Consider the following 27,348-nt stretch of genomic DNA (forward strand, 5'->3'; position numbering starts at 1 on the left):
AATTCTGCTGTGGTGCAAAACACAGAGGCTTCTATCATATTTATAATCATAGCAATTGTATTGTGTATAAGAAACCCAAAACCCAGGGAAAACTTACTGAAGGAATACTTTTCAATGGAATATGATTTTTTTTCCCCAGTTAAGAAATCTGGGACTTGCTTTCTAAACAAGCAGAAAAGTTAAACTGAACCCAGCTACAAACTGTCTTCAAAAATCCTTGAATTTTTCTTGCACTGAAGTGATACTGAAAATAGGTTTTAAGGAGGAGAAAAGAGTTCAAGGAATACAGAGGTACAAGATAAAAAACTGTCCAAGGGTCAAAGCAGGGGGGTAAAATTCCATGTGTCCAACATAACAAAGTGGCCAAGAAGACTGGATTCATCACCACCAGGCATTTGGGCTTCCAGGTTGGAAGCAACTTGCCCAGCAGCTGGAATAAGGCAGGCAGGGAGCCCTGGACGCTGCTTGTAGCTAGAAAAGACTTTCTAAAGATACTAAAAGGTAACTGTGGTACTTCCACTGTAGTTCTTGCCCTGGTGGGAGTGACATGCTTTGTTCTGATGCCTGTTTTGCCATTAGTTTAACTATTTTGTTTAGTTCTAGACTCATGAGGGCAAATCTGAAAGCAAAGCTGTTGACACTTTAGGCACACAAATCTTTTTAAACCTGGGAATTCCATCATTACATCACATATCTCCTTGCCTTTGGGACTCCTGTTTTCAGGGGGAGTTCTCACATGTTGAATGTGAGACAAAAATAACAAGTCCACAATACCGCTGGAAAGCTTTTTTATATGTAATATAGCTCCTCCCATTGTGAGTTTTGCACAATCTGTTACACATTTATATTTAAAACTTTTATCTTCTAGGCTTTGTGACTTTGAATAGTCTCATGAATCACATGAGCCTTGTGCCTTAAACAATGGCTCATTCTTCTTCAGCACAATGCAGTCATCTGACAAAAAGGGAACTATACAAAGGTAATTAAAGACACTTATGGCACAGCTGATAATTTTTAAAGTTCCAATACTACCACTGTTCAATATCTTACTTGGAAAAAGTAACTCACAATTTACCGAAACAAGCTTAATTTTCTTTAATTGGTTAATTGAAATTAATAGATTCAATTCTTTTGACATAAAGAACTTTGTAACTTTCAGGTAATGGATTGCCATGGCAATGTGGAATATCAGGAAATATTCCTCACGAAAGCAGGAGGGAATGGATGCCAAATGAGCAGCACCACGCTGTGGGTCATCCACAAGATGGCAACAGCAGAATGAGTTCCTGGAAGTTCAGGCCTTTATGAAACTGCTCTTTGCATCTGATGCTTATTTGGAAATTTAACTGGGATCAGAGCAAAGCCGGGACAGAAGCTGGTTGCTTTGCCATCCTCTTGTTCACAGAAATATAATACGATTATAAAATATAAAGCATAGATTTGCATTCAAACCTCTCTGACCTTAATTAAAAGATTTAATTTTTTCAGCTGGTCATTGATACAGTAGAATTTCTGCTACACAAAATGCTGTGAATAACATTTCTCTTCTTTCCCTCTCTCCAGGTTCTACAGTCCCTGAAGGGTCCAAGCTGAAATATTTTGAATATTCGTATTTCTCACAGGTCTGTATGAATGTTTGCTTGAAGTTAAGCACTTGAATAAAGGCCTAATTTTCAGTGATGCTAAACATGTCCCAGTATGGCAAACTGAGGCAAATAGGTGTTTCTCCAAAGAATTTGAACTGTGTATTTAATAACTCTCACCTTTAAAAATATATTTCTGAGAGCTTATTCCTGTATGCTGCTACATTTTGAAGCAATTCAATTTCCTCAAAAGCAAAACAAAATTTAAAAAAAATCCACACAAACACATAAAAAAAGAAAAAGGGGGAAATATCTTTAGATTTTTTTTTTTAAATTCTCTCAAATCAAAATTCTTAATCAAATTTGGTAACTAAATGAAATAATAGAGCTGTAGTCCTTCCCTTCTTCTGGTGCCTGAGGCAGATGACAGGAAAGAGGGAGAGAGACTATTGACAAGGGATGGAGGGACAGGACAAGTGGGAATGGATTCCCAGTGCCAGAGAGTCAGTTTGGATTAAGTTTTAGGGAGGGATTTTTCCCTATGAGGGTGGGCAGGCCCTGGCACAGGGTGCCCAGAGCAGCTGGGGCTGCCCCTGGATCCCTGGCAGTGCCCAAGGCCAGGCTGGCCATTGGGGCTTGGAGCAGCCTGGGACAGTGGAAGGTGTCCCTGCCCATGGCAGGGGATGGCACTGGATGAGTGTTAAGATCCTTTCAACCCAAACCATTCCAGGATTTTACGGTTCATGATTTTGGACACGGAGAGTGCTGGTAGATTGATGTTCCTGAGGTTTGGATGCCCATCACACCCAATGAGGAGCTCAATCCACCTGTCCAAACACAGACTTTCAGCATCTGGGCCCTCATCCATCTCTGGTCTGCCACCATTTAGCAAAATTAGATGGAGAAAATAAATGAAAATGCTTGAAAACAACAGCTCCCATAGTCAATAAACACCTTGTGCTGTTAATGAGGTGTATCACCCCTGGAAGTTGTCTTACTCCACTGTCCATACAGGAAGCCTCCAATGACCAGGTAAATTGGGCAGATGCTTTAGCCAAGGAATCTCCACCAGGTGTATTTCCTTGCACAAGACTGCAACGCTGTGCCCGAGTGCTTTCCTGCAATACAGTTTGGCTCTGGAGGCATTTTTGCTTCTTTTCTGGACATGTACAGTGTATTTCACTTATTTGTAAATGTCCAACAAAACCTTAATCTCCTTCACTCTGTGTTGATATGGTAAAGACAGATAAAGTCTATATCTCTTAAAACCCTCTGCTGATGTTCCACAAAGTTGGCTTTTCTTCATACAGGGGAGGTGAAGATGAAAGTCAATATTGCTGTAGCGAATTTTACGCATTTGCATAGAGACAAAGCAGGCACCTCATTGATGTGGAAAGAGAAGTTACAGACAAAGTTCATTCTGAACACTTATTTCAGTGACTTCTATAAACACATGGTGTCATTTGGATTTCCACCTCTTTTTGAGGAAGCAAACGTATGATATAGACAGTTACATGTGAATGGGTACACAACTGACTGAAAATCAATGTTCATTCTTCTGCTTTTGTTCTTGACTTGTTCAGTAATCATCTAAAGGTGAATGCCCAAATGAATTTCCAGCAATATATCCTGAAATTCCTTCCTCTATGGACACACATTGGGTGAAAGTTATTTATTAATGCAGTGACAATTACAGTGTCAACCTTGACAAATTATCTATTGCATATATTTTGGTAAATCCAACAATATTAAAGGTACAGAAGAAGAAGATGAAATCTTAAGAGGCATGGGTCTTTAATGAGAACTACCAAAAGCTTATTAAAAATTATATGGGAATGTAGGTTTTACTTAAATATTTTATTTTTTTTTTTTTTATTACTCTGGCTCCAGAGCAGGACAAGGACATCCACGGACTATGCTGATGTTTGGAATGTCCAACGCCTTTTGGGACAACAGGAGGGGAAAAATGACCCATCACTTTGCCTGAAAAAAGTGGAAGGTGACAGTGATCAGCCTGTTTTGTTTCTGTTCTTGTTACTGGGTGTCTCTAGTTCATAAATACTCATGAATTGCTTTCACTTTCACTGACTTTCTTTAAATGCAATCAAAGCAGAGTGAGCAGGGTTTAAAATCGGATCTTATCAGCCAAATCTCAATTCCTAGTTTTTCATACTCAAGAGGTCAGTGCAAGTCTAGGGCATTCCCAGAGAATTAGACCTTTTGGTTAGAGATGGTTGCTAAAGCAGACTCACATTTTGTAACCCTTGCAGAACTGTACAATTTATGGCTCACATTTACCAGGGTTATGCAAGGATTTCTCATTTTCTAAATTCAGGTTATCTTACTCCTACCCTTTAAATTCATGTTACCTTTGTCCAGAGGCTGTTGACAGGAATTACTTTTGGGGTTTAGGTTTTTATTTAACCTCATGTCTTTTCTCTAACCTGGTCTAAAACTGGCTAGTTAAACTCCTGTTGCCGTTAAACTAGTGTTTAGGTTTAGTTTCAGCAATTTAGAATGTAGGTGAGATGAATCCTGGGTGTGACCCGGCTATCCCATTCACTAGAAAAACTAATAATATACATTATGGTATAGAAGAGCTGAATCTTTAAATTAGGAGGCAACTTTCAGGATTGCTAGTAAAATGCAGATTTTTTAATTTATATGTAAAAATGTAAATTTTAATTGATATGTAGGTATATATTAGCTCTGTTGTCTTCTTTGCTTGACAGAAACCTTCAAAAATTATGTATCACTCAATGCAATGCACAACTTTTTCTCCTCTTGTATTTTTAACTTGGCAGAAAATATAGAAACAACAGACTCCCAGGTGAGTAAAGACAATTAAGTATTAATCAAATCTCCAGTATATTCTAATTTGACACTAATTACTTTGTTATAATTAATTAATAAATATTTAATTTGGCCTTGAGCATGGACTGCTTGTTTGTTCCTGTAAAAACCAAGCATGAAATCTTTGTTTCTTGAAAATTGTTCCCTGGGAGGGTGGGCAGGCCCTGGCACAGGGTGCCCAGAGCAGCTGGGGCTGCCCCTGGATCCCTGGCAGTGTCCAAGGCCAGGCTGGCCATTGGGGCTTGGAGCAGCCTGGGACAGTGGAAGGTGTCCCTGCCCATGGCAGGGGGTGGCACTGGATGGGCTTTAAAGTTCCTTCCAACCAAATCCTTCCATGATTCATTGATATGACTCCAGATTTTGAAAGTATCTAAAGTTCCATCATCTAAATTGGAAGATTTGTGCATTTCTTGCCAGGAGAGTTGTTTTACCTGGTACCATCTTGAACATCCACAGAGGTTCACACTCACTTCCAGTCAGCCTGGGGAGATTTCTGCTCCTTTGGTGCCCACATACCATTTTCTTTTTTCAGCAGAGGGATGTAATGTGATTCCCACAGTATCACCCACATCCAATTTCAGATAGACCAGCAGCCATGAATAGGGATGATAAAATATGTACAGGACAGGCTAAAACTGACAATAGTAATCTAGAAATGCAGGAAGCTCTGAATGTGATTTCACCTCATAGACCTGTATCAGTTGCTGGCATTTCTGAGGAACATTCCTAACCTTTAAAATCAGGACACTGGCTTGTACAAGGTCTTTAACTGGTGCACATTTCTCCTGGATATTCAGTGCCATTCTAAATGGCCATACAAATAGATTCGAATTTTATTCAACATCATCCTAAATGACCATCCAAGTATATCTGAAGTTTCAAATGGTTATTTTTGTCCTGTATTTATGGTTATGGACTACCTTTTAACTCCTACTGCCCTTGATATTAATAACAGATGTATGCAGAGATTAAAGACAGGTGTTCCTTTTTTCCCTCTCATCCCTCCTGCTAACATCTGAAAGCCTTGTTCACCTCCTCTCTGTCTAATGATTAGATATGAAAATCAGATAAGCTCACTAAGCTTTCATACTTACTTGAAAGGAATAAAAGAAGTGAGTTCAATAATATGAGGCTTTAAACTCAATTCCTTTGGGAATTAATTTTTTCCCCTATTCTGTACTATGGAGGTGGGGTGGAGTTCCTGTAATTGCTGAAGCTGTAACTGGAATCGTTTGCTAATCTGTCGCATTGAATGCAATCCCTACTGGCTTTCATGAGTGATAAATACCAGAAAAATCTGGAACTTATGACTTAACCAAGCAGCCTGGGTTATGTATCTGTTCCTGAGCAGTACTGTTTCTTTAGTGGTACAGTGGTCATATATAAAAATCCTCCTTTTCCCAGAGTCCCAGCACATCCCTCCACACTCAGCCTCCCGTGCCCTGCTCTGTGTGTGTATGTAGGGTTTGGCTTGCTTTTTTAAAAAGGGCCAAAGTGAAAAGATGAATGAACCAAAAACATCTTCATAATCTATGTTCTATGCCCTTGTAACACAGGAGGAGAAATCACTCTTGTACAGAGCTGCAGGCATTAAATTGAAACTTATTTGTCCCGTGCAAGGCAGTTTGATATTTGTGGGTAATTGACATCCTGTATCTAATATCAAATTCTGTTATTCTTCCTATTTCTTCTGTCCTAGCCAGAGCATCAATAGCTATAGTCAAATTTAAACAGCACAGGATGCACATACACTACTGTAGTTGATCAAAGCTTTGTATAAACAGGGCAGAAAGAGCCTCATTCCATTGTGCTGCCCTACAAGGTGGAAACAAATCACCTGTAGTATGATTATAACTTAGGCTCAAAGGGACCTCTGAAGGTCATTTGACCTGACACCCTGCTCAGAACAAGTTGAGCAGCACATTCTAGTGCTTCACAAAAGGTTTATATGGAAAAAAAAACCCCAAAAAACAAACCACTTTAAAAATCTCTTATTGAGAGGGTTTGTGTAAAACTTGAGCATTCCTCTCCTGTAACTCATTATTTCACAATGAACAAATGAAAGAGTAGCTTTATAAATAAATCCTCAGTGAAAGGTGCTGCTTGTGTGGGCTCACTGCTACGTTAGGGATGGTCTCTGCTGCTTCCAGTCCTCTGGGGGGAGGCAAATTTTGATATTGCTCCACAGTTTCAGTGGGAGGAGTTTTGTTAGGGAGGGTCATATTTTTCGGACAGCAGTTGGAGCAGAAGCACAGGATGCACACAGTGTTCAGGGGGTGATTTAAAATGTACTGCACTGCTTATTTTGAGGGTTTGTTCTTATTGCCAGGATGGTTTATCTGCAACAGAAATCAAAATTACTTGTTTCCAAACACTGCCAGTGCAGATGTTTTCCACAGAATCCAGTGCAGAATTTTGTCCTGTATGTTAGATAGCATTTATGTGCCTCAAATATGATTCCTTTGTTTTTCTAGAGCAAAACTTCACACTGAATTACTCTGATGTCTCCGGCTTCCCAGAGTATGTCAGGATATCTTTTGCTTTGGAGTAAGAGGAGCAAGTCAGAGCTACACAAAATTTGATGAAAGCACAGCCCAGGGTCTTTCTATAGTCTTGAAAAATAGCTTCTGAATTTTTTTCAGGATATTGTTTATTTTTGTGTGCGCCTGTGGAGCAAAGGGAGAGCACCAGCAGACATTGGAACAACTCTGAGAGAAGACTTCCCCTTACCTGCTGCCCACTAACTCCTCTGCCCCTCTGGTACTTTTAGGCTTCCTCAATTTACTTTTCACAAGTAGCACTGCCTTTTGGGCCATCCAGGCAGATTTTAAGCAATGAATAGGTGCCTTTCTAGGGAAGCATTGGTGACTCTGGAGGTTGGAAGGGGAATAGATGCCCCTGAAGCTGGGTGTTGGGGAAGCTCAAGTAAATTGAGAGCTCCTTGAGGAAGAACCAGTGAATTTAGGCACCCACCGAGGTTCAGCAGGGCCATGAACAAGGCTAACTGGATCCGAGACTGTGATTTGGTCAATTCTGTGAGCCTAAAATCCCCTTTAGGGAGGTGGCATCCTAACTAATTTTTTGTCTCCTGTGGTTTCTCTGGGCCTCACATCTACATAATCTGTTATATTTTGGAAATGCACCAACTGCAGTCACTGTATTTAACACCTGTGGGTATTTGTGCCTGATTTGGCAGGGGAGGGCACAGAAAGGGAAGACAGATTGCTGCATCCATTCGAAGCAAATAAAAGTATGGATTACTGAATACAGAATCCATTTCCCCTGCTGATACCCAGGTGATAAATTGTAACTCAGATGCCAGAGCTGAATAGGAGGGGATTTCTGTGTTTCATATATTCCTCCTAATCAATTATGCATCTCTCAGCTAGAAGGGAAATATTCTTATCCCAGCACAGACTTTGCTCCAAATATTACTTTATTATCTGATTGTCAGACAAACAAGCCAAGTAATAAATTGATTTTCACAGAAACCACAGTAGGTGAAACCAGTGTGTCAACAGAGAGCCTTTTGAAAGCAGTGTGACAAACAAAAGCACAAATTGAGCTTGTGAGGTACCACACAGTCCCTGTGACCTGCTATGGGACCAGGCAAAGAGGGGCAGGAAATGCCAACTGTTTTGGTAAAGTATTTATTTTGGTTAGGACATAGAAAGTTGCTTTAAAATATCTGCATATTAATAACAAGTATGGTTGGGAATTAACCCTCCTCGCACAAAATAAATATATATGGATTCGTCAAGGCTCCCAGTTGTACTTTTTCTTGATGTTGATAATGAGAACAAGTTGAAATGGTTTTTGTTAATGTGCCAGTTCCATTCAGATGGGATCAGAGTCCTGCAGCATGTGGTGCTCAGCTGTGTAACTCAGCAGTGCTCTGCTGATCTTCTCATTCTTCTGACAAGGCAGTGAAGAATCAGCATCACTTGTCAGCCTGAAACACTCTATTTTCTTTCCTAAGTCCTCCAAGGTTTTTTCACAGAATCGTGGAATAAGTTGGGTTGGAAGGGACCTTAAAGCTCATCCAGTCTCCCACCCTTGCCATGGGCAGGGACACCTCCCACTGTCCCAGGCTGCTCCAAGCCCCAATGGCCAGCCTGGCCTTGGGCACTGCCAGGGATCCAGGGGCAGCCCCAGCTGCTCTGGGCACCCTGTGCCAGGGCCTGCCCACCCTCCCAGGGAGCAATTCCTGCCCAATCTCCCATCCAGCCCTGCCCTCTGGCACTGGGAAGCCATTCCCTGTGTCCTGTCCCTGCAGCCCTTGGCAATTGTCTCTCTCCAGCTTTCCTGCAGCTCCTTCAGGCCCCGCAAGGCCACACTGAGGTCACCCCAAAGCTTCTCCTCTGCAGGCTGAACAATGCCAGCTCTGGCAGCCTTTCCTCCCAGCAGAGCTGCTCCATCCCTCTGCTCATGCTGCTGCCTCCTCTGGGCTCTGTGCAGCAGCTCCAGGTCCTTCCTGTGCTGGCCCCAGGGCTGGGGCAGCTCTGCAGGTGGGGTCTCAGCTGAGGGGCAGAGGGGCAGAATTCCCAATTGAATTGACATGAGAGGTATTTGCAAGCTCAGAACCATGGTTTTTTGGATTTCCTTACAATGATGAAGCTGCAACACTAGGCCAGGAGCACATTTCTTTAAGGTGTTATGAAGACCCTTTGTGTAAGAATTCCCCCAAATTCTTCAATAACTGGACAGATGCAAAAAAAAAAAAAAAAAAAAAAAAAAAGCTGGGATAATAAATATTTTTTGTGCATATATTGTGAGATGACTACATATGAAAATGTCTTGAAGTGCTGAGTATGCCCTGAAGGCACAGGACACGGTCTTCAGGTGGCTAACATCACTGGATACCACCACTGAAACCAATATTTTAAAAGTCAAGGACCTGTCTCACCAAGTTCTCTAAGTATCTTAAAAACCCCACATTGCTTGCAGCACCTTACCATTACATATTCAGCCTTAAGGACTCTGGATTGTTAATGATGAAAATAAGTATGTTTTTAAAGGTACTTTGCAGCAGAGGGTTACTGCAGACAAAGCAAAATGAAAGGAAACACAAACTGGCTTCAGATATATTTGAGAAAATTATAAAACTTCACTTCTTTATATAAAATTGTTTTAAGGTAAAGCTAAGTCAACCAACCAATGGGATATTGCTGCTATACAGTTTTTTAAAAAAAGTATTGTATGTATATATTCCATTGGCAAAAAATCCAGAATTATCATCATAATTATGATGCAGATACATTCATACTTTGGTGTGAATGGCATTGGACCTATAATTTTGGATAATTTAAACAGCTGTTCTTTATTCAGGGGAACTGTTAGTTATAAATAATTATCTGGTTCTACAAAGGCAATTGTTAAAACTAAAGGAGTCTTCACAGAAAACAATCCCACGTCATCAGGCAGAAGAAAGGTTTATGCAAAGCATGGGAGAGCATAAGGGCTTCATTAGCTATTAATTTGTGAAGTGATGCATGTCTGTGAGAGAAATGGGAAGACAAGAAGCATCTGTGTGAGGCAGGAGTGAAAGAGAAATGTCAGAGAGAAAGGGCAGAAAACCAAGGACACAGTTTGAATGGAGCTCTGGCCTTGAAAAAAAGCTTAGCTGGGTTCTTAATTCAAGACTTACATTAAATACAGTAGATTTTGCATTTTACTATTGAATAAACAAGAAAACAAACAAGGTGTCCCTTGGACACCTCCAGGGATGGCCACTCCAAACCTCCCTGGGCAGCCCCTGCCAAGGCCTGAGCACCCTTTCCATGGGGAAATTCCTGCTGCTGCCCACCCTGAGCCTCCCCTGGCCCAGCCTGAGGCCGTTCCCTCTCCTCCTGTCCCTGTTCCCTGCCAGCAGAGCCCGACCCCCCGGCTTGCCCCCTCCTGTCAGGGACTTGTGCAGAGCCACAAGGTCCCCCCTGAGCCTCCTTTGCTCCAGCCTGAGCCCCTTTCCCAGCTCCCTCAGCTGCTCCTCCCAGGAGTGACCCTCCAGCACTTCCTTCTGCAAGGAAACATTGGCAAAAAGGCTCCCACCATCGTCATAGAGAAGCCAGGACAGAGGAGATTCTGTGGCAGAAGTTTATTTGTTCCCTTCTGACAAAACCCTTTATTCAGACAATATTGCTCATTTCCCTAATATAAATATGTAATGGAATGTGTCGGGTTTTTTGTTTTTTTTTTTTTTTTTTTTGTTGAGCACAAGAATTGCAAAGCTAAACCTGTATTTTTTCACTGAAGACGATTTCCTTGACAAGTTCTACATTTATTGGCCACTGGAAATACTATGACCTTACATGTTAACAGCTATCTAGTGGACACTTGTTTAACTGTTTGGCACTGAATTTGAAAATTTTATAGCTTTTGTTAGTGCCTCAGACCGTTAATTTAAAGTGTTATGCCATTTTAGAAGATAATTATGTTTTGCGAAAGGAGCCAAAATGGAAATCAGTTCGTCTGGGTTTTTTTTAATCTAATGAATTTTGAATCTAATGAATAATTTAAGCCCTCAAATCAAGTCCATGCTGCATGCAGAGCCACACCCTTATTAGATGTGCTGAATATCTATGAAAGATCCATTCAGGATCTGTTAATGGCATTGACAGGCTGAAGGGATGAAATAGAGAATGTTTTCCTATTATTTGTGTAACAAATTCCTGTGAACGTGTAGATATGGTGATGCTTAATTATTTACAGTTCAAGTTAATTTTCGAAGCAAAGCTCATTAATTTTTGCAGTGCTAGGAACTCAGTGTGTTGTTGCAGTGAAGATATTAAATTAAAATATCAGATTTTGGCAATTAGGTATTATTCTCATGAGACAGCAGGGGTGTAGCTAAATATTATTATTTGCTTTACAATATCATAATTACACCTACCAGAGTTTGATCCTGAAACATGATTAAAGCAAATTTTCAACCATGAAAAAAAAAAAAAAAAACCTGAATATTTTTTAGGAAGATAGAAATAAATAAAAAATAGAAAATTAAATCAACTGCAAATTACTTTTTTCAAGAAATATGAAACATATCACATGAACTCTTGAAAAGGGACTAACAAAGACAGAGTATTATTTAAGTAACATTCAGTTAAAAGCTCCCCTTGTAAATCTGTGTATAAATAACAGTGTTGTTCATGGAAGTCCCAAGCTTTTGTGTATGAAGGAGGTAAATCTTTAAGCTTGTTTTTCCAAAAGATGTTGAGTTCCAAATATGGCACCTATTTGTGTTATTTTGGTGATATACAGAAACCATAATTCTTGTTCTATAGAAGATTCTGAAATTGGGTAAAACAGAATATACACAAGTCACTGAAATTAAACTGGCATAGCTCTGAAAAAATTCGAATGCAACAATCTTTGGTTAAAAAATTTTAGAGAAAGACATTATTGTGGATTTGTCATTATTTAGATGAGTAAGTAAAAGCAGTGTGCAAGGTGGCCTCAAAAAATAATGAGTCCACTCTAAACAGCTGTGGATAAAGAAGAAAGAAAAACAATCTCTTCTTTTTTTTCCTGATAAAAGGTAGAGTACTAAGGAATATTTGGTTGTGACTTGTGGAGAGCAAGAGAAGTTAAATACTTAAGCCAGGTCTCCTTCACATGTCTGATGTGGGACAGGTGGGACGAATTTTTTTAGAAATACATTTTTGTTGTAAGATTAGTTATTCCTTTCTGTACATCTGTGAGTGAAAGACTTCAGACTTCACCATAACCAAACCAAAACTGCAACTTTCAGTTATAAAAATGTGGGAGTCGTAGGTGAAAGCAGAAGAAAGGAAATACTCCCACAACAGGATTTTCTGTTTTGCCACAGTGACTCAAGCAACTTCTTCCTGAAAAGGACCAGTGTTTAATTTGACACTACATAAAGATTTGGTTGCAAAAAGCCCCAGGGATGCTGGTGCTCTTGGTGATGCCCAGTGTGTTGCCTGGTTGTGACAATCCACCCAGAAACATGAGGGAAGTCCCAGTGTGGCCCTGAAGTTGCAGCCATTCAGGCTGGTCTAGGCTTGGGCGGTGTCAGTAGAGTGAGGGGAGGGAAGACCTGCCCTTCATGGAGACTTCTCTCTGCTTTTATGGTGAATTATAAACGAGTTGTAAGCGAGGAAGGGCTGGAATGTTATCTTGATGCTCATGTACAGTGCTTCCCCAGGTATGGGTGGAGGGGCATGGGGAGAGAGGCTGGTTCTGCCTGCTGATAATTATCGACCCTGCTTTAAATGGATGCCTTTTCATCTTTCCCTGTTGCACCCAGTTATGTCCTGTTTAAAGCCATTTCACTTACTGCTTGGAAGGGAAGCAGCTCTGCTCGTCCTTGCATAACTCTCACCAGGGCTTCAGCATGGGTACCTGAGTTATTACTGTTAACTTTCACAGGTTACTGCTGGGGAGGGTCCCAGGTGCTGGGAATGTGGGCTGGGAAGAGGATGACAGAGCGTATCATGTCCTTCTGTGATCCCTGTAGTGGTTTGGTCCAAAATACTCATTACTGTTTATCTTCTGTGAGATAAGAATTAGGAGAAATGCAAAGCAGGCACCAACTTTGAAAGAATATAAAGAAGTTTATTAACAGACCTAAAAGAAGGGAAAAAAAAAATTATACCACCTTCAGAACTCTCCTCCTCCCCCCACCTTCCTCCCTTCTCCCACTGACAATGTAAAAAGACAACCCTTAAGATGTTCAGTCTGTTTACCACTTCCATAATAACCTTGTTCAGTCCATTTAGAAAGAGAAGTCTCTTCTTGCTCATGCTATGAAAACATTATCACAACGAGACAGCCGCCCACTTCCAAATATTGTTCAGTCCATTTAGGAAGAGGAGTCTCTCTGCTCATGCGAGTCCTTCCCCCACTTGCAGCTTTTCCCCAACTGCTTTCGAGGGTCCACTCTTGAAGTTTTTTGGGGTACAATTTTAAGGTTGAGCCGTTCAGAAACAAAAACAGAGGCCCTTCTCCTTCCCTGGGAGCAAAGGGTCTTCATCATCTTCATCTTAGGACTATCTCTGGGAGCATCTCTAGGAACTGAGGTTTTCTCCTTTCCCGTTTGGAGCAAAAGTCCTCATCTGGTCCATCTCTCCCTGTCCAAACTTCTCATGAAATTACAGCTGCGTCAGCATCTGCCTATCTCAGCGCAGGTGCTTTTGCTTACGAGTTGAACACTCCACCCCCCATATCTTCATGAAATTACAAGGGTACTCTGATATATCATAGCTTCACAACAGAATTTCAGCTTTAAGCATCTCCTCTCTCTCTTCCCTCAGGTTTTCAGCTCTTCACAGCAATAAAAGGGTTAATCTCACCTCGGCCTTGCAGCTTTGCAGCTGGAATGTTGAATTTTTCTTATCGAGTGGAGAGGGGGGAGCCGAGCCGCTCCGGCTGCCCACGGCAAGGCAGTGGGGGGGGTTCGCTGGTGGAACAGGTCCATCGGCTCCAGGATGGCCGTGGCCTGGCCCAAGCAGGGTCTGGGCCGGGCCCGCTGGCCCCCACATGGGGCCCGCAGCCACCTGTCCCAGCACCGGAAATGAGAGAGAGAGAGAGATGGGGGAGGTTTGCCTATTCTTAAGTGTGGATCACAGAGGTGATCACAACTTTAAGTGGCTCTAAGAATTGTCCATATTCAAACTGGCCAGCTGATAGGCTCTATCAGGTCATAGAGGAAGCTGTAAGCACCCCTTTGCAAGGACATCACCTCCGGGGCTATGCTTGCTAACCTATGGCAATCCCCTTCACTGGAATCCCTTCAGTGCAGCTGCAGGGTGGGCTCTGAGTGGGAGCCCCAGGCCAGAGCCTGTGACCTGACCAAGATTTGCATGACAAGGATTTGGGGACCTGTGGCACAGCAGGGTGAGGGACACCCAGAGCCAGAGCAGGAGAGCAAAAGGAACCAAAGAAAGTTACATTTGCTGAAATGTCCTGGTCTGGATGAGGTCTGGATGAGCCTGTGGTGATGGTGAGCTCGGCAAGGAATCCTTTCTGGGCTCTGAATTGTTTAGCCCTGCATAAATGTGTTTCAAGGCATTGCATGACATCAGTCATCCAACGTTTTCAGCTTTTTGTTGAGAATCGAGTGAAGAGCTGGTACACAGAAGCCAGCAGTGCTCAGTGCATCAGCTGGAACAGGCCAGGCTGGCTCTGCTGCTGTCCAGTCTTCAGTGCAAATGGGATATGTGTGGGAACATCCCGTGCCTGGGCTGTGGAAGTGCTGTGCTGTGTGTGCAAACGTGCAGTGGCCACACGAGCCCCTGCTGTGGGTGTGTGCCACTGCCCGGCCTGCACTGGTGCTTGCAGGGAAGGGCTTGGCAGGAGTGACGGTGCCACAACACTGGCCTTTCAGAGAAACGGGGTACAAGTAACCTCTCCCCTCTGCGGGTTATAACTGATTTATCTTTGAGTTTCATGAGATGAAGACCCACTTCCTTGTGATTGTTCAGCCTGGAGAAGAGAAGCTTTGGAGTGACTTGATTGCAGCCTTCCAGTGCCTGAAGAGGGCTGCAAGAAAGATGGAAAGAGAGAATTAACAAGGGATGGAGTGCCAGGACAGCGGGGAATGGCTTCAAACTGACAGAGAGTAGGGTTAGATGTGATATTGGGCAGGAATTGTTCCCTGGAGGGTGGGCAGGCCCTGGCACAGGGTGCCCAGAGCAGCTGGGGCTGCCCCTGGATCCCTGGCAGTGTCCAAGGCCAGGCTGGCCATTGGGGCTTGGAGCAGCCTGGGACAGTGGAAGGTGTCCCTGCCCATGGCAGGGGTGGCACTGGATGGGCTTTAAGGTCCCTTCCAACCCAAACCATTCAGTGATTCTGTGATCTTAAACCTCTACTCCATACTTCTTGGAGTCAAAGGGAGTTGCCAACCTGCCTGGTGTTACCAGCGCACAGATACACAAGCAAAGGTGAACCTTGTGCAGAAGAGTTCAAATTCAGGTGCACTGAATGCCAGAGAAATATGTCACCTCACACAGGATTTTTTAGCTGGTAAATGTTTATTAAATTTCTTCTCTCTAATGGTGATTGCCTGTATATTCTCTTGGTGGTCTATTATTACATTATCAGTTAAGTGTCTCTTGCATACTGGTGTGTGAGTGGCACTCGTGGTAGTAATTACTTGTGGTTTCAAGGGCGATGTCACATGCATTTAGTGTCTCTGTCTTTGGTGGCAGTTTCATCCACTAAAGTTAAATGGTTTTTTTTCACTCAGGGGAATAGCTAAAATCTCCATCTCTGCGGCAGAATTCTCTGGAGTCCTTAAATCAGATCGGTGACATGTACCAGTAACAACAATTTTATATGTGGTAAGTGGAGTGACAAGAGAATTAAAACATATCAGCAAGGTAAAGAAATCTGTCTTAAAAACCTCTGCCAGGCTTTCACTATGAAGAATTTAATCTGTTTTATGTTGAACAGACAAATGTATATTTCAGAGCTTTCTGTAAGTTGGAAGCCAATTCATCCTGTGTGGAATCTATTGGCAGTTGTTATCTTTTTATTATCATCATTTTGGTTTAGTGCATTGCAGTATTATTTTTATTAAGGAAGGAAGGCTTCATGATAATACAGTCATTAAAACAACCTGTGGCTTTGAGCTGTTCTGGTCAGAACATTTAGGTAACAGATAGGAATCAATGGGGACACTGGATTTATATGTGACAATATACCACAGGAGTGGTCTGGAATGTGATTAATTCCTCGCTCTCCACATCTATCCTCCCATGATGACAGCAGCCATTGTCAATCCCAATCTCCCTGCCTTCTCTAGGCATAAACAACCTGTGCTGCTTGCCCAGTGCAGGCAGCTGGAAATGCCAGGGACACAATAAATCTCTAGCCAGTTATTGTAGCTTACGTCTTTTAATTTGGACCTTTCAGCGCCTTTTTGTCTGGCCCAGCTTGTTCAGATCAATGAGAATCATTAATCGATCTTTTTTAAAATTACTTTTTTCTTTGTATTCTAACTACAAGCGAGATCCATCAGCTCATGTGTAACTAACCAAGGAATGTAACTAGTTTTAATTAGCCTTTTATGTGGTGTGGGAGAAAAGTTTAGATCCTTTCAGTGAAGAATGTAGGTTCAAGTAAGATAAATTATTTTACCTAAACTCACATAACCCTTAATAAGTACTTCCAGGCTTTACAAAAACCTGTGATTTCAGAAATGAATAAGTATTTATTGAAATAGGACTGCCTTTAAGGACCCAAATGACAGAAATGTAGCCTCAATTCTTTGAGAGCACTTTACTTAATGCAACACAATGATTTCTTGACAATTCAGAAATGCTTAATGAAATAAAAACTCGGTAATTTACCTCTATCCTTGTGATTGGACCTTTTAAAGATTTTTTTACTTTTTACAAGAAGAACTTTCCAAAATCTAAATCCACTGGACTAGAACCTCTCCCATCCACTTGAGCATGATACAGATGATTTTAGAGCCTGGTGATGTGCAGGAGGAAATCCGTGGAACTCTGGGTGCAACCTGTGTGCTCTGATGGCTCTTGGGTGAAGGTAGAGCCCTGTGTGCTCTGTTTCAGAGCTGAAGTGCTGCAGTGCTCCTTTTGCTGTCAGAGTTCAGCTGTGAGCCCTTCCTTGGGCACAGACAGTTGCTATTTCCCACAGCTTTGCCCTTCTCAGTGGAATTTATCAGTGCAGGACATCTTAGACTGCCTGTGTTCATGGTCATGCAGTGATTCAGGAGGACACTGCAAATTAAACTTCACCTTCTCACTTGTTTTTTCAGAGCTGTTTCTTGACATATCTTGTACTTCCTCACCTGCATCCGGCTGCAGTCCTATGGGACAAGATCCCATTTCTTCTGTGCACATTTCCCGTGTAGACACAAAGGGTGCAATCTGATCAATTCAGTGGTGTATCTGTGATTCAGGGACGATCCCTTGCAGTTCTCAGCATTATTTCAGAGTATGTGACTTAGGAAAGGATTCACTCGCTGGGGCCCAAGCAAACTGGACCTGCAGCATAAACAGATTTGAGCCTGTGCATGACAAAACCAGCACCTCGTACCTTGTTGGGAAGTTTGGATTTTTGTGTGATCACAGCATATTTCTTAAGTTCATAGCTTAAATATTGTCTGTTTGCTCACATCTATATTCTTGCATTTATCTTCCATTGGCTAACCCTCACTGGCAACAGCTTCTTACACAAATCATTTCTAGTGAATTTATCTAGAATCATGGTGAATTTTGCAGTAAATGATAAAAGTTTACTTGTCCCTAATTTCAAGTGGTGAATTAGCTGATCTCTTCATTAAGTGAGGTGGAGGTTTATTTTCTTTCATCTTTTTTAATAGCATTTCTACAGAACATAAAACATTGGGACTGCGGTGTTTTTTCAGACCCAAATGAGCACAGTGTTTCTTTTACAGCTTTTTTGGGATTGCAGGAGACAAAGTTCATAGGTTCTTGCCCAGAAAATACCCAGGAGACTTCAAAAGGCAGATTTTCTTGCTATGCAAGTAGAAAATTAAGTCCTTATATCAGTTTCTTTGAACACATAATCTTTTCACAATTGCTTTTCTGTGACTGTCAAACACAGTAATGCCACTTTAATTGCATAATGTGAGTAATCAGCATTTCTAGAAAGCCTTCCCCTAGACCTGTGTACCTTTTATTTGCTGTTAAAATGGGTTTACTGCTGGTTTATTTTTCACTGCCTATCAAGCAGATGTTGCTCCCTCTCTGAGGGATTTTTCAGCTTTTCCCAGTCACTCTGGCTTGGTGACTTGCCAGATGTTTCGTTTCTCTGCTGCATTTCAACAAAAGTGCTGGAGATACTAGGAGCTTGCAGGAGCAACAGGAACACAGAGAATGTTCTTGCTGGGAAGGTGCATCCAAGAGGAAAACGTGAGGAAACCTTGAGCAGAGCATTGCACATTCACAAGTGTTCTCTGCACTTGTGTATTTCCACCAGCATCTTCCATTGGCCCTGCACGATGGGATCTCAGTTGTTTCCTACTCAGTTCAGATGTTTTTAAACTGAATTAATAATTCAGAACAATCGTGTGTTGGGCCAAAAATCCGTTCATTAGTATTCAGCACTCAAAGCCATCCCCACCGGATGAAGAAGAGAGACAGAAGGAGAAAAAGGCAACCCATATGGAGGATATTACAGAGAAATGTTTGTAAATATTGAAAAAAGCAAATACCACTACCTCAATTTTAGTGGATTTTCCCAAACTTTCTAACAGGTAGTCATAAAATAGTAATTAGTTGCTGTTTGGTTATGGAATCTTATTGATAAGAAACAAAAGTTGAAGCAAGTTGGGGTTTTTTGTGGTTTGTTTGTTCTATGGGGTGTTTGGTTGGTTGGTCGATTGGGTTGGCTTGGTTGTTTAATACTGTTTTTTTCCTAATGTAGCCTTTAAAAAGAGCTAAATAAAATTTTTAGGAAGTTTGAAACAGAATTGCTGATGGACAGCCCTGGTTTGTTCCCATGTCCTGAGTGACTGGACAGTAAGAAAATCTGCTGCCCAGTCTTGTGTCCTACAAGACTCCGTTCAGTGGCAAGGAAAGGTGTAAAAGAAAATTCTCTGCGCTTTTGATTGGTTTTAATTCCGTTTTGCACTTGCCAGAGGTGGATCTGAAGTGGGAACAAATTAAATCACTTCTGCTGGAAACAATTTTTTTGCTAAATCAGGTGTTATAACCTGGAGACAAAACCAAAATTGGGCTGAACTGCAGGGTTCTGTTTTAATAAAGAACAGATGTGGGGCAGTCACTTGAGAGGGATCTGCTGACAAGCTGACCACTCAGTTACTTGTGGACTTTGACTTTTAACTAGATGAACAAAACATGATAATTAAAAATGACAGGAAAGTACTAGGAATTATCCATCTCTAATAATAAAAAAAATTCAAAATGATGAAGCAGTGGTAACCTGAAAATACCTGCATTGTGTAAATTAGGTCTGATCACTGTCAAATAGAGGAAAAAAGGGTAAGAAATCTGAAAATTATATTTGACGGATTAATGACAGATGCTATAAACTATGGGTTTGTTTGGTTTCTGGCAAACATATATTTGTTGTTTGTATTGATGCTTGTTTCCTTTAAACCAAAGGAAATAATTCATGGAGTCTGGCGTCTTTACAAATAATTAATTTGACTTTCATTTCTGTCTGGTAGAAATTGCTCTACACAAATGTTTTAGGACACTTCATCAGTAGGTAGAGCATCTTTATACCTGCCTGCTTCCAAGAAATTCCTGAAAGCTTTCAGTTTGAAAGATATTACCTATATTAAGGCCTATATTATGTATTAACCAAACCCTTTCCTAGCAAGGTTCCAGGTGTAAGGTGTGGGAAAATTAAAATAGATTCTGTGGTTCCTTTTTAAATGATTAATCAAATGTTTGGGTATTTTGCTTTTTTCAGTTCTATCATCACCATTGCCATGCTTAGTCACAAACCCTGGTTTTAATCAATGCACTAAAGCTGTTTTCCCCACTCTTTGGTGCGTCTAAAGATTGTCCAGAGGAACAAAACTTCAATCCGAGGAGCAAATGGCACTATTCCATGTAAATCCTTGCCAAACATACTTTTGTAGAGATTAGGCTGAATAAAACAAGTCTGTGACGCCTTCAAAATTCAAGCCTAATCTCTTTAAGGCTTTGAATTATATTCCCTATACATGGCAGGGGATAATTCCAAAAGCTCTGCTCTAACCAATCTACATGCCATCAATTTAAATCAAATCTCATAATTAAATTACAGATCAAATATTATTATAGTGGTTTTTTCAGGCTTTTTTTGAAAAGACTTTGTGACAATCTGAAATATTAAAGGCCAGAGATGACAGAGCACTTCTGGAAGTGTGATGGCATAGAAACTAGGAATGGCAGGAGTGTTTTGGGCTGCTCCATGGACTTTTATAACATACTTCAGTCAACAGTGGAACACATATCTGTGGATCTCCTATGGAAGCGGAGACATCTATTACGATGTAATTTATACACATGTTGATAGAGGTGTCCAGTATGGGTGACAAAGGGCTGGTAGAATAAACTTGGAATTAAATTTCCTTGGAGACCTCTATGTAGGTGCTTGAACAAGGCTTCTGTGTAAAGACAGGGTAGGAGAAAGTGCTGCAATTTTATTTATCTCCCATATCCCTCCTAACAGGGGTGACTCCCATATCCTGGTGGATGATTAGAGATGGATTTCTGGCCTCAGCTGGCTCTCATTTTATCCACATGACTTCTCTGATATCCTGGCAGTTTGCAACTGAAACAAACTGTGAGAGAAGTTTCACAGGCTTATCCATGTTTTTGGCCATATTAGGGAGGAGACAGACCTCCTTCTTTGCTGTGTGCCATCCAGGTTCCCTGAGCATGCATACTCTTAGCATTGTAATCATGGAATCCTGGAGTGGACTGGGCTGGAAAGGACCTTAAATACCATTTATTTCCACCACTCCTTGTATTTACAGTTGTATTAATTAATATTCCATTAATAATTGTATTACTTTTGGTCACAACATAGCCCTGTCCAAACACCTGCCCAAGCAACAGAGAGGTCAAGCCACTTGTCCCAGATCAGCCACACAAAGTTTGGAAAAGAGCAATGCCAGCAGCATGTCTGGTACTTTAAGCTGATTTGCAATCAATTTAAGTAGAAAGTAAAAAAAAAAACAAAATAAGTGTGGAAACATTTGAGAGACCCAACACAGTGCCATGAGTGTGCATAAATTTAACAAATTTGGCTCAGAGTATTCTACAAAAGAATAGATTCTTTATCTTCAGATTTCTGTATCCCTCAGTAATACAAATTTCTTCATATCTGAGCCAGCTACTTCTAAGATAAGGCAAATAAAATTAGACTTCTGCTATGGAGGATCTGATTCCCTACTTGCAAGTGTAAATGTTGCCAGAAGTACTGCTCCCCTGTTCAATTAATAAATCATTAGAAAACACAATTAATAATGGGCTGGATATCTGGTGGTTTGGGCTGCTTCTAGAAGGAAGGTGAGAGATGAAGAGAAGGCAGCTACAATGCCAGCATCAATGTGAATTTGGGAATATTTTTGTAGGGAACTGGAAAAGAAGGATTCAGCTCTGTTGTGTTATCACACACAGAAGCAGAAAAGTGACATAAAGAGAATCAGATTAAGGACAGTGAAGGACAATAGGGCAAGTGATTTCTATCTCTGTGATGACAATGACATGTCATATCTGATATGAGCCAGAAACTTCTGTTGATCACTGTTCTCTGCTCACAAACCTTGGGTCAGTCCTGAAGTCTATTTGAAGTTTTTCTCTTGGCTGCAATCTCTGCTTGGCAATGTCCCACTTGCAGCACCACAGAGACCTTGCTATGCAGCTTAAATGAAGCTCTGGAATTCTCCAACATAATCTGTCAGCATTATATGCAAGAGCAATACACAAGTGACAACTGCTTTCAGAAATCCTACAGTATTTTGATTTTTTTCGCCCTGGCAGGGTTAATGCTTTCTCCCTAAAGTTTTCAGAATGAATCAGTTTAAATCTCAAATGATCGAGAAACTGTGTGGAAGAAAACACTGATCAAAATCTGTGATTTATTGAAAAGCAGAATGTTTTAAATCATCAAGAAGAAGTTAGAATTGTAAAGGTGTGGTGTGTCCTAAGGAGTCAGTTCAGTGGTGCTGAGGATACTCAGGGGAACTCCAACCAATCCATGGTGACCCTTCAGGAGTGGGATTAGATGAACTCCTCCTCTTGCAGAAGCCCATATCACTCTTTTGTCTTTGACTGAGAAAGAGAGTTCTTACACACTTTTTTAATGATGTGTTCATGAGAATTTGACATGCAGTGGGAGAGGGACAAGACAAGAATTGGCCTTAATCCAATATAATATAACTCCCTGTGATTTGGGGATAAATGTTCACATTCTGAGGGAAGGGTGAACAAAGCAGTGGATTCTGTATCTGATCCAATGCTAGTTCTTATTTCAAAGTGGGGGCTGTGTCTGTTCACATCAGAGAATCCTGAAAAAATACACAGCATACTTGGACGAGTGGACATGATCATTACTTCCCAAGTAATCAATATGGGCAGAAGTGCCAGGGCAACATGATTGTGTTCATCTCAAGTAAAACTTGAATCATTTTATTATCCAGATTTTTTAAAACATCAATATTAGCAAATACATTCTGAAAAAATAAAACCAGGAACCAGCCCAACATTAAGAGAGGTGATGGCCAGTGTAAAAAATTACGGTGTGATGAGAAACGTAACTGTAGCTGCTGAAGCACTCTGAATGTTTCATGGACATTAAATTCCTCCTGACCTGCACCCTTGCCAAACCAAAACAAAAAAAAAAAAAAAAAAAGGAGGAAAGAGATGGAAAAGAAAACAGGTCAGATCCTTAGAGTCATCAGCTGTTCAGTCCCAGTATTCCTCCTAAAGCTTGAAGGGAGAGGATTGTTGGAGCGCATCCCGTAAGAACCAACAGGAAGTTCCCATGGTGATCCCCCAGCCTAGGGTACTTTGGGGTACTAATCCAAGCACTTCTTCCATCTTTTCTCCCTGGAGCTATCCCTAACTCTGGTCCATCAGGTGGAATTACCCAGCCATGCTGGGAGAAGGAGTTATTTCAGGGAAGCAGCACCCAGCCTGCTGCCTCAGAACGAAAATGAGCAAATGAAGTTTAAGACTTTTATCCACAAATGAAGGAATAAAACCTGAAGAGAATTTTGCTTGTCACACTGTGCTAATTAATAGTAAGGGCAAAATTTTTCTCCTAGCATGATTCAGAAAATATTTCTGAATGTCTTTCCAACTGTGTGGACTGATGACCTCTAAATATCAATTCCATGACTGGAAGATTTTAATTTCCTTAAATCCTTAATAAATGACAGGAGAGAGCCATCATGCCTTAACCATCCTACTGCAAAAGCCACTGAGGATCTCTGAAGTCACTGCTGCTAAACTGCTATCCTTGTTTTAATAAATTATCGAGCTTATACCAAAAAAAAAAAAAAAAAAAAAAAAAAAAGCATTAAGGAGTGAATTTAAGCAATTTCCTGTGAAACTGCGTATCATGAAATGGGGAGAAGAGGAGGGAGCAATATGAAAATGAAGCATTTCAAAGGTGGAGACAGCACACGGTTTGACACTTCCAGTCACCAGGGATATGGTAATTTGAGGTTCAGCTACATTTAAGCCAACAAACTCACTTAAGGGTGAGTGTGAGGCTCAGTGCAGGGAGGGATATTTGAATCTCTACATGGTTAACTCAGGCTGGAAAACGTTCTTAAATCTAGTAGTGGGAAGTAGCTACATCTGAGTATGTAAGAACTGGGCTCAGAAGTGTCTTAAGTGCCATTTAAGAATCCTTTGAGCACTATAACAAAATACTCTGTCTATTTTATAGATTGTGAAGTGCTAAAAATCATTAGTTTTAAAAAAAGAAAAAGAAAAATTATCCATGTCAACCTGAGGTCCAGGTCCTCACACTTAAAAATGTAGCAAAAAATGATCAAGCAAACTAGTCAAAAGCCTTTAAAAATAATTGTTACTTCATCTCCCCAGGGGTGCTGCACAGCCTGGCCCTGCTGGCTGTGGGCCCCAGAGGTCACCCCAGCCACGACTCCAGCTTCAACAAGTCACAGCAAGCCTGAGTGGTGGGGAAGACAAAGCTCTCTAAGGCTTCAGAGTTGTTGGAGACTGAAATAAGAATATATTCAGTAATTCTGCATCGAGAAGCATTTCGTGGCAGTTGTAGTTTAAAGCTGATGTCCCATCTGCACCTTGTGGCCCATCCCAAGCTGAGTGACATCACACTGCATTCCCATACTGCCATTTTGAGTTCCTTCTCTCCATAAAAGAGGACGTTTTATGGCCCTGTCACAGAGATCCTCTGTGTCAGAGCAGAAAATCCCCCTTTTAACCTGAATGCCTATTAAATCCAAGCTAGGCTTGATATGTGATGGTTTTTGTGATTAATACCCTGTAAAGACATAAGCTACTGCAGAGTGTATTGTAGAAGCCCCAAAAAAATTCAGTTATAGAAAGTCTGACCTATTTTCAAAGTTTGAGACCTCACTTTTCCATTGTTGAAATAAGCCCTGTATGAAATTTGGCATCAGCAGAAATTGTTCAGATGGATTATTTTCATTTGTCCCAAGCCATATTACATTTGTCCAAATGTTAAAGGCTGCCAGTGACTACAGATTCCCACAAAGCTTATTAAACACCTCCCAGTGCTCAACTTCGAGGCTGGCAGTCAGAATATAAATGATGAGAAAAGTTTCTGCATAAATGCTGAGGGGTAAAACCACTTGGATTTGATAATCTTGTGGAAGCCACTTGACCCATTTCCTCCAGCACCCGCCATCCCAAGCACCAATCCACTGGAGTGAACAGAGAGAGGCCAATGGTGCTCTGCTTAACTGAGCCTCTCTGAAAGCAATCAGTAAACTTCCATCTCCTCCAGGAGCACCAGACATTTACATAATTGTCCCTACTTCCCTCTCTGTGTGGGATCTGCTCTCTTTTCCTAAAGGTTAAGGCACAGGGCAGATGTCTCCATGCTGCTGCTGTTATTAGAGTGCTTTGGCCATCTCATTTCTCAGTGGCTTTTATTGTGCTCATCTGTTCAGCGAGACTGGGTTTTCCAAGGCTCATTTGCTGGTTAATTGCATTCTCAGATCCTCTAAGATGTCTGTAGCACCTGCTATCCACTTCACAGACTCTTTTGATCTCTCTAGAAATATCCAACTTTGATTATGTGAAAATCTTTCCCAACCGTACAACGTGCCTGGAAAGCAAGTTACAAACTGCCATTGTGACTATTGTGACCTGTGTTAGGATTGAAAATATAATTCTCTGATAAAAAAGCCTGAAATGAAAGGTGCTCCTATTTGCTATTCTGTTTGTGTGCCTCTCTGCTGGCTCTGGTTTTCCTTGCCTTACCAAACACTTAGGGAAAACAGAGCATATAGTGAAATATAGGTTGCAGCGCTGTGACATGCAATTCAATAGCTCTTAAAGTGTCCAGGGTAGACCAAATTACCACCTGCTGGCAGGGATTTTTCACTTGCAAATGTGCTGAAAACTTGTTTACCTCAACCCTCTCCATTTGTTTCTATCAGGATGCATTTGCAAATGTGAAATGGGTGGTTTCAGACCTAATTGCCTGTTCTGTTTGTACAAATATCCTTCGGTGGCAACAAAGGTTTGCTTTGTGTACCTGAAAGGGATTGCAAACCATTATTGGGGTCTGGTTTGACATTGGTTTCAGAGGAGGAGAAATGTGGAATGCAACATCTCCTTTGTTACTGACTGCATGATTAAGTTATTTAATTGATGTCTGTTATCAGTTTTCACATTTTTCTACCAACTTTATGAGGCTATTTTGGGATTTTCTTGCTAAAATGTTTTGAATGTGTACAGTACTGTTGTTTTTAATTTTTTATTTATTTTTTAATGCCTTTTAAATGGGATATCCCACACCTCTCTCTCTTCATGTGTAGTGCTGCACATTTTCAGTTGGAATTTCTCATGAGTTTCCCTCCACGGGTGTTTGCAAAGTTTCAGCCAAGGCAGCACAGCTGTTTCTAAGGCTTAGAAAAACTGTTGTACATCTGAAAGTATTCCGATAATCTAGGTGGTTAACACAGAATTATTTAAGTTTCTCATCTAGTCTAGTTGAGGACTAGTTGAACTCAGCCTTTGGGAGGAGTTGGTCTTACAGAAGAATTAGACATGAGGACATTAAATTCTAATATCACCACAGAGATTATCAGATATTATGAAGTATACAAAAAGTGGGACATGTATTCTCAAATAGAAGAAATTAAGGCTAAGGTGAATTCTAGCACTTCCTGGCTTCTCGGTCTTGATTTTATGAACTTAATATTTACGTGAGTCTGTAACTGAGGCCTTTCTGTGTTTAGCACTGATGTTTTGTAGTGGATATTTGTGAATTTGAAGTTCTCGGCCTGTGTATCATCCTCAATATCCCAGTGTACTCTAATTCTGTAAAACTGTTACAGAATGAGAAGTAGAGAAGATGTGTTGGAGGAAACAGTGAGAGGAGTAACAAGTGAATTCAGCAAAAGTGACTCCTGCAGGAGCTTTAAAAGGCTGAAGGTGAATGTTTTCCTTTGATAAATGAAGGTCAAACTGCCTGTGCCACCACTAATGCAGTGGCTGCTCTGTGGGATGACAGATCTCTGCGCCTGCTGAGGTGCAGTGCTGAAGGAAAAGCTTAGACACTACACTGCTCCCCCCAAATTCAGCTGAAAACCCAAAGGTTCTGTGCTCAAAGCTTCCAGAGTGCCCCCAAAGCACTGAGCACTAAGGTTTGTGCTCAATGCCACTGGATTTTCTACCCTCCTCGAAGCTGACAGCTAATTTTGATCATTTAGTGATAATTCAAGGTCTGCTGAACAAGCCCTTCAAGCTGACTTGTGAAAACCTTGCAAATTTACTGAGGCTTGTGCTGCAGAGCAAATTTTTTTAAATAAATAAATAAATAACCCCCCACCAGATGCCACTGAGGCACCAAGTGCCAGAAAATGTAAACTGGTCTGAGCCTGAAATTCATTAAGACCGCAGTGCCTCTGAGCCAGTGTGCAGAGGGCGATTGCTTTCCATGGCCCTTCTGCTGCAAACAGATTTAGACAAGTCTCACTTTAGACTCCTGTGGATACTCTCCCATTTTGATGTTGGTATTTGTGTATTTGAAATCGGGAACATTCCTAATGCACACTGATTCAGTCCGAGAAGCCTGGATAATCCAGTGACTGCAGGGAAGAGGATGAGAGAAAGTTATTTAGATCCTATGGGCTTTTATTTTTCTTTTCTTCTTGTCTTTTTAAAATAATTATATAGGCAGAGAGATGTTGTGATGTGTAAAAAAACCCCATAAAATTCAGCATTCTGTTCTGGCTACAGCACTTCACCAACAGTGG

Source organism: Corvus cornix, chromosome 11 (assembly GCF_000738735.6).
Source record: "Corvus cornix cornix isolate S_Up_H32 chromosome 11, ASM73873v5, whole genome shotgun sequence".
NCBI lineage: Eukaryota > Metazoa > Chordata > Aves > Passeriformes > Corvidae > Corvus > Corvus cornix.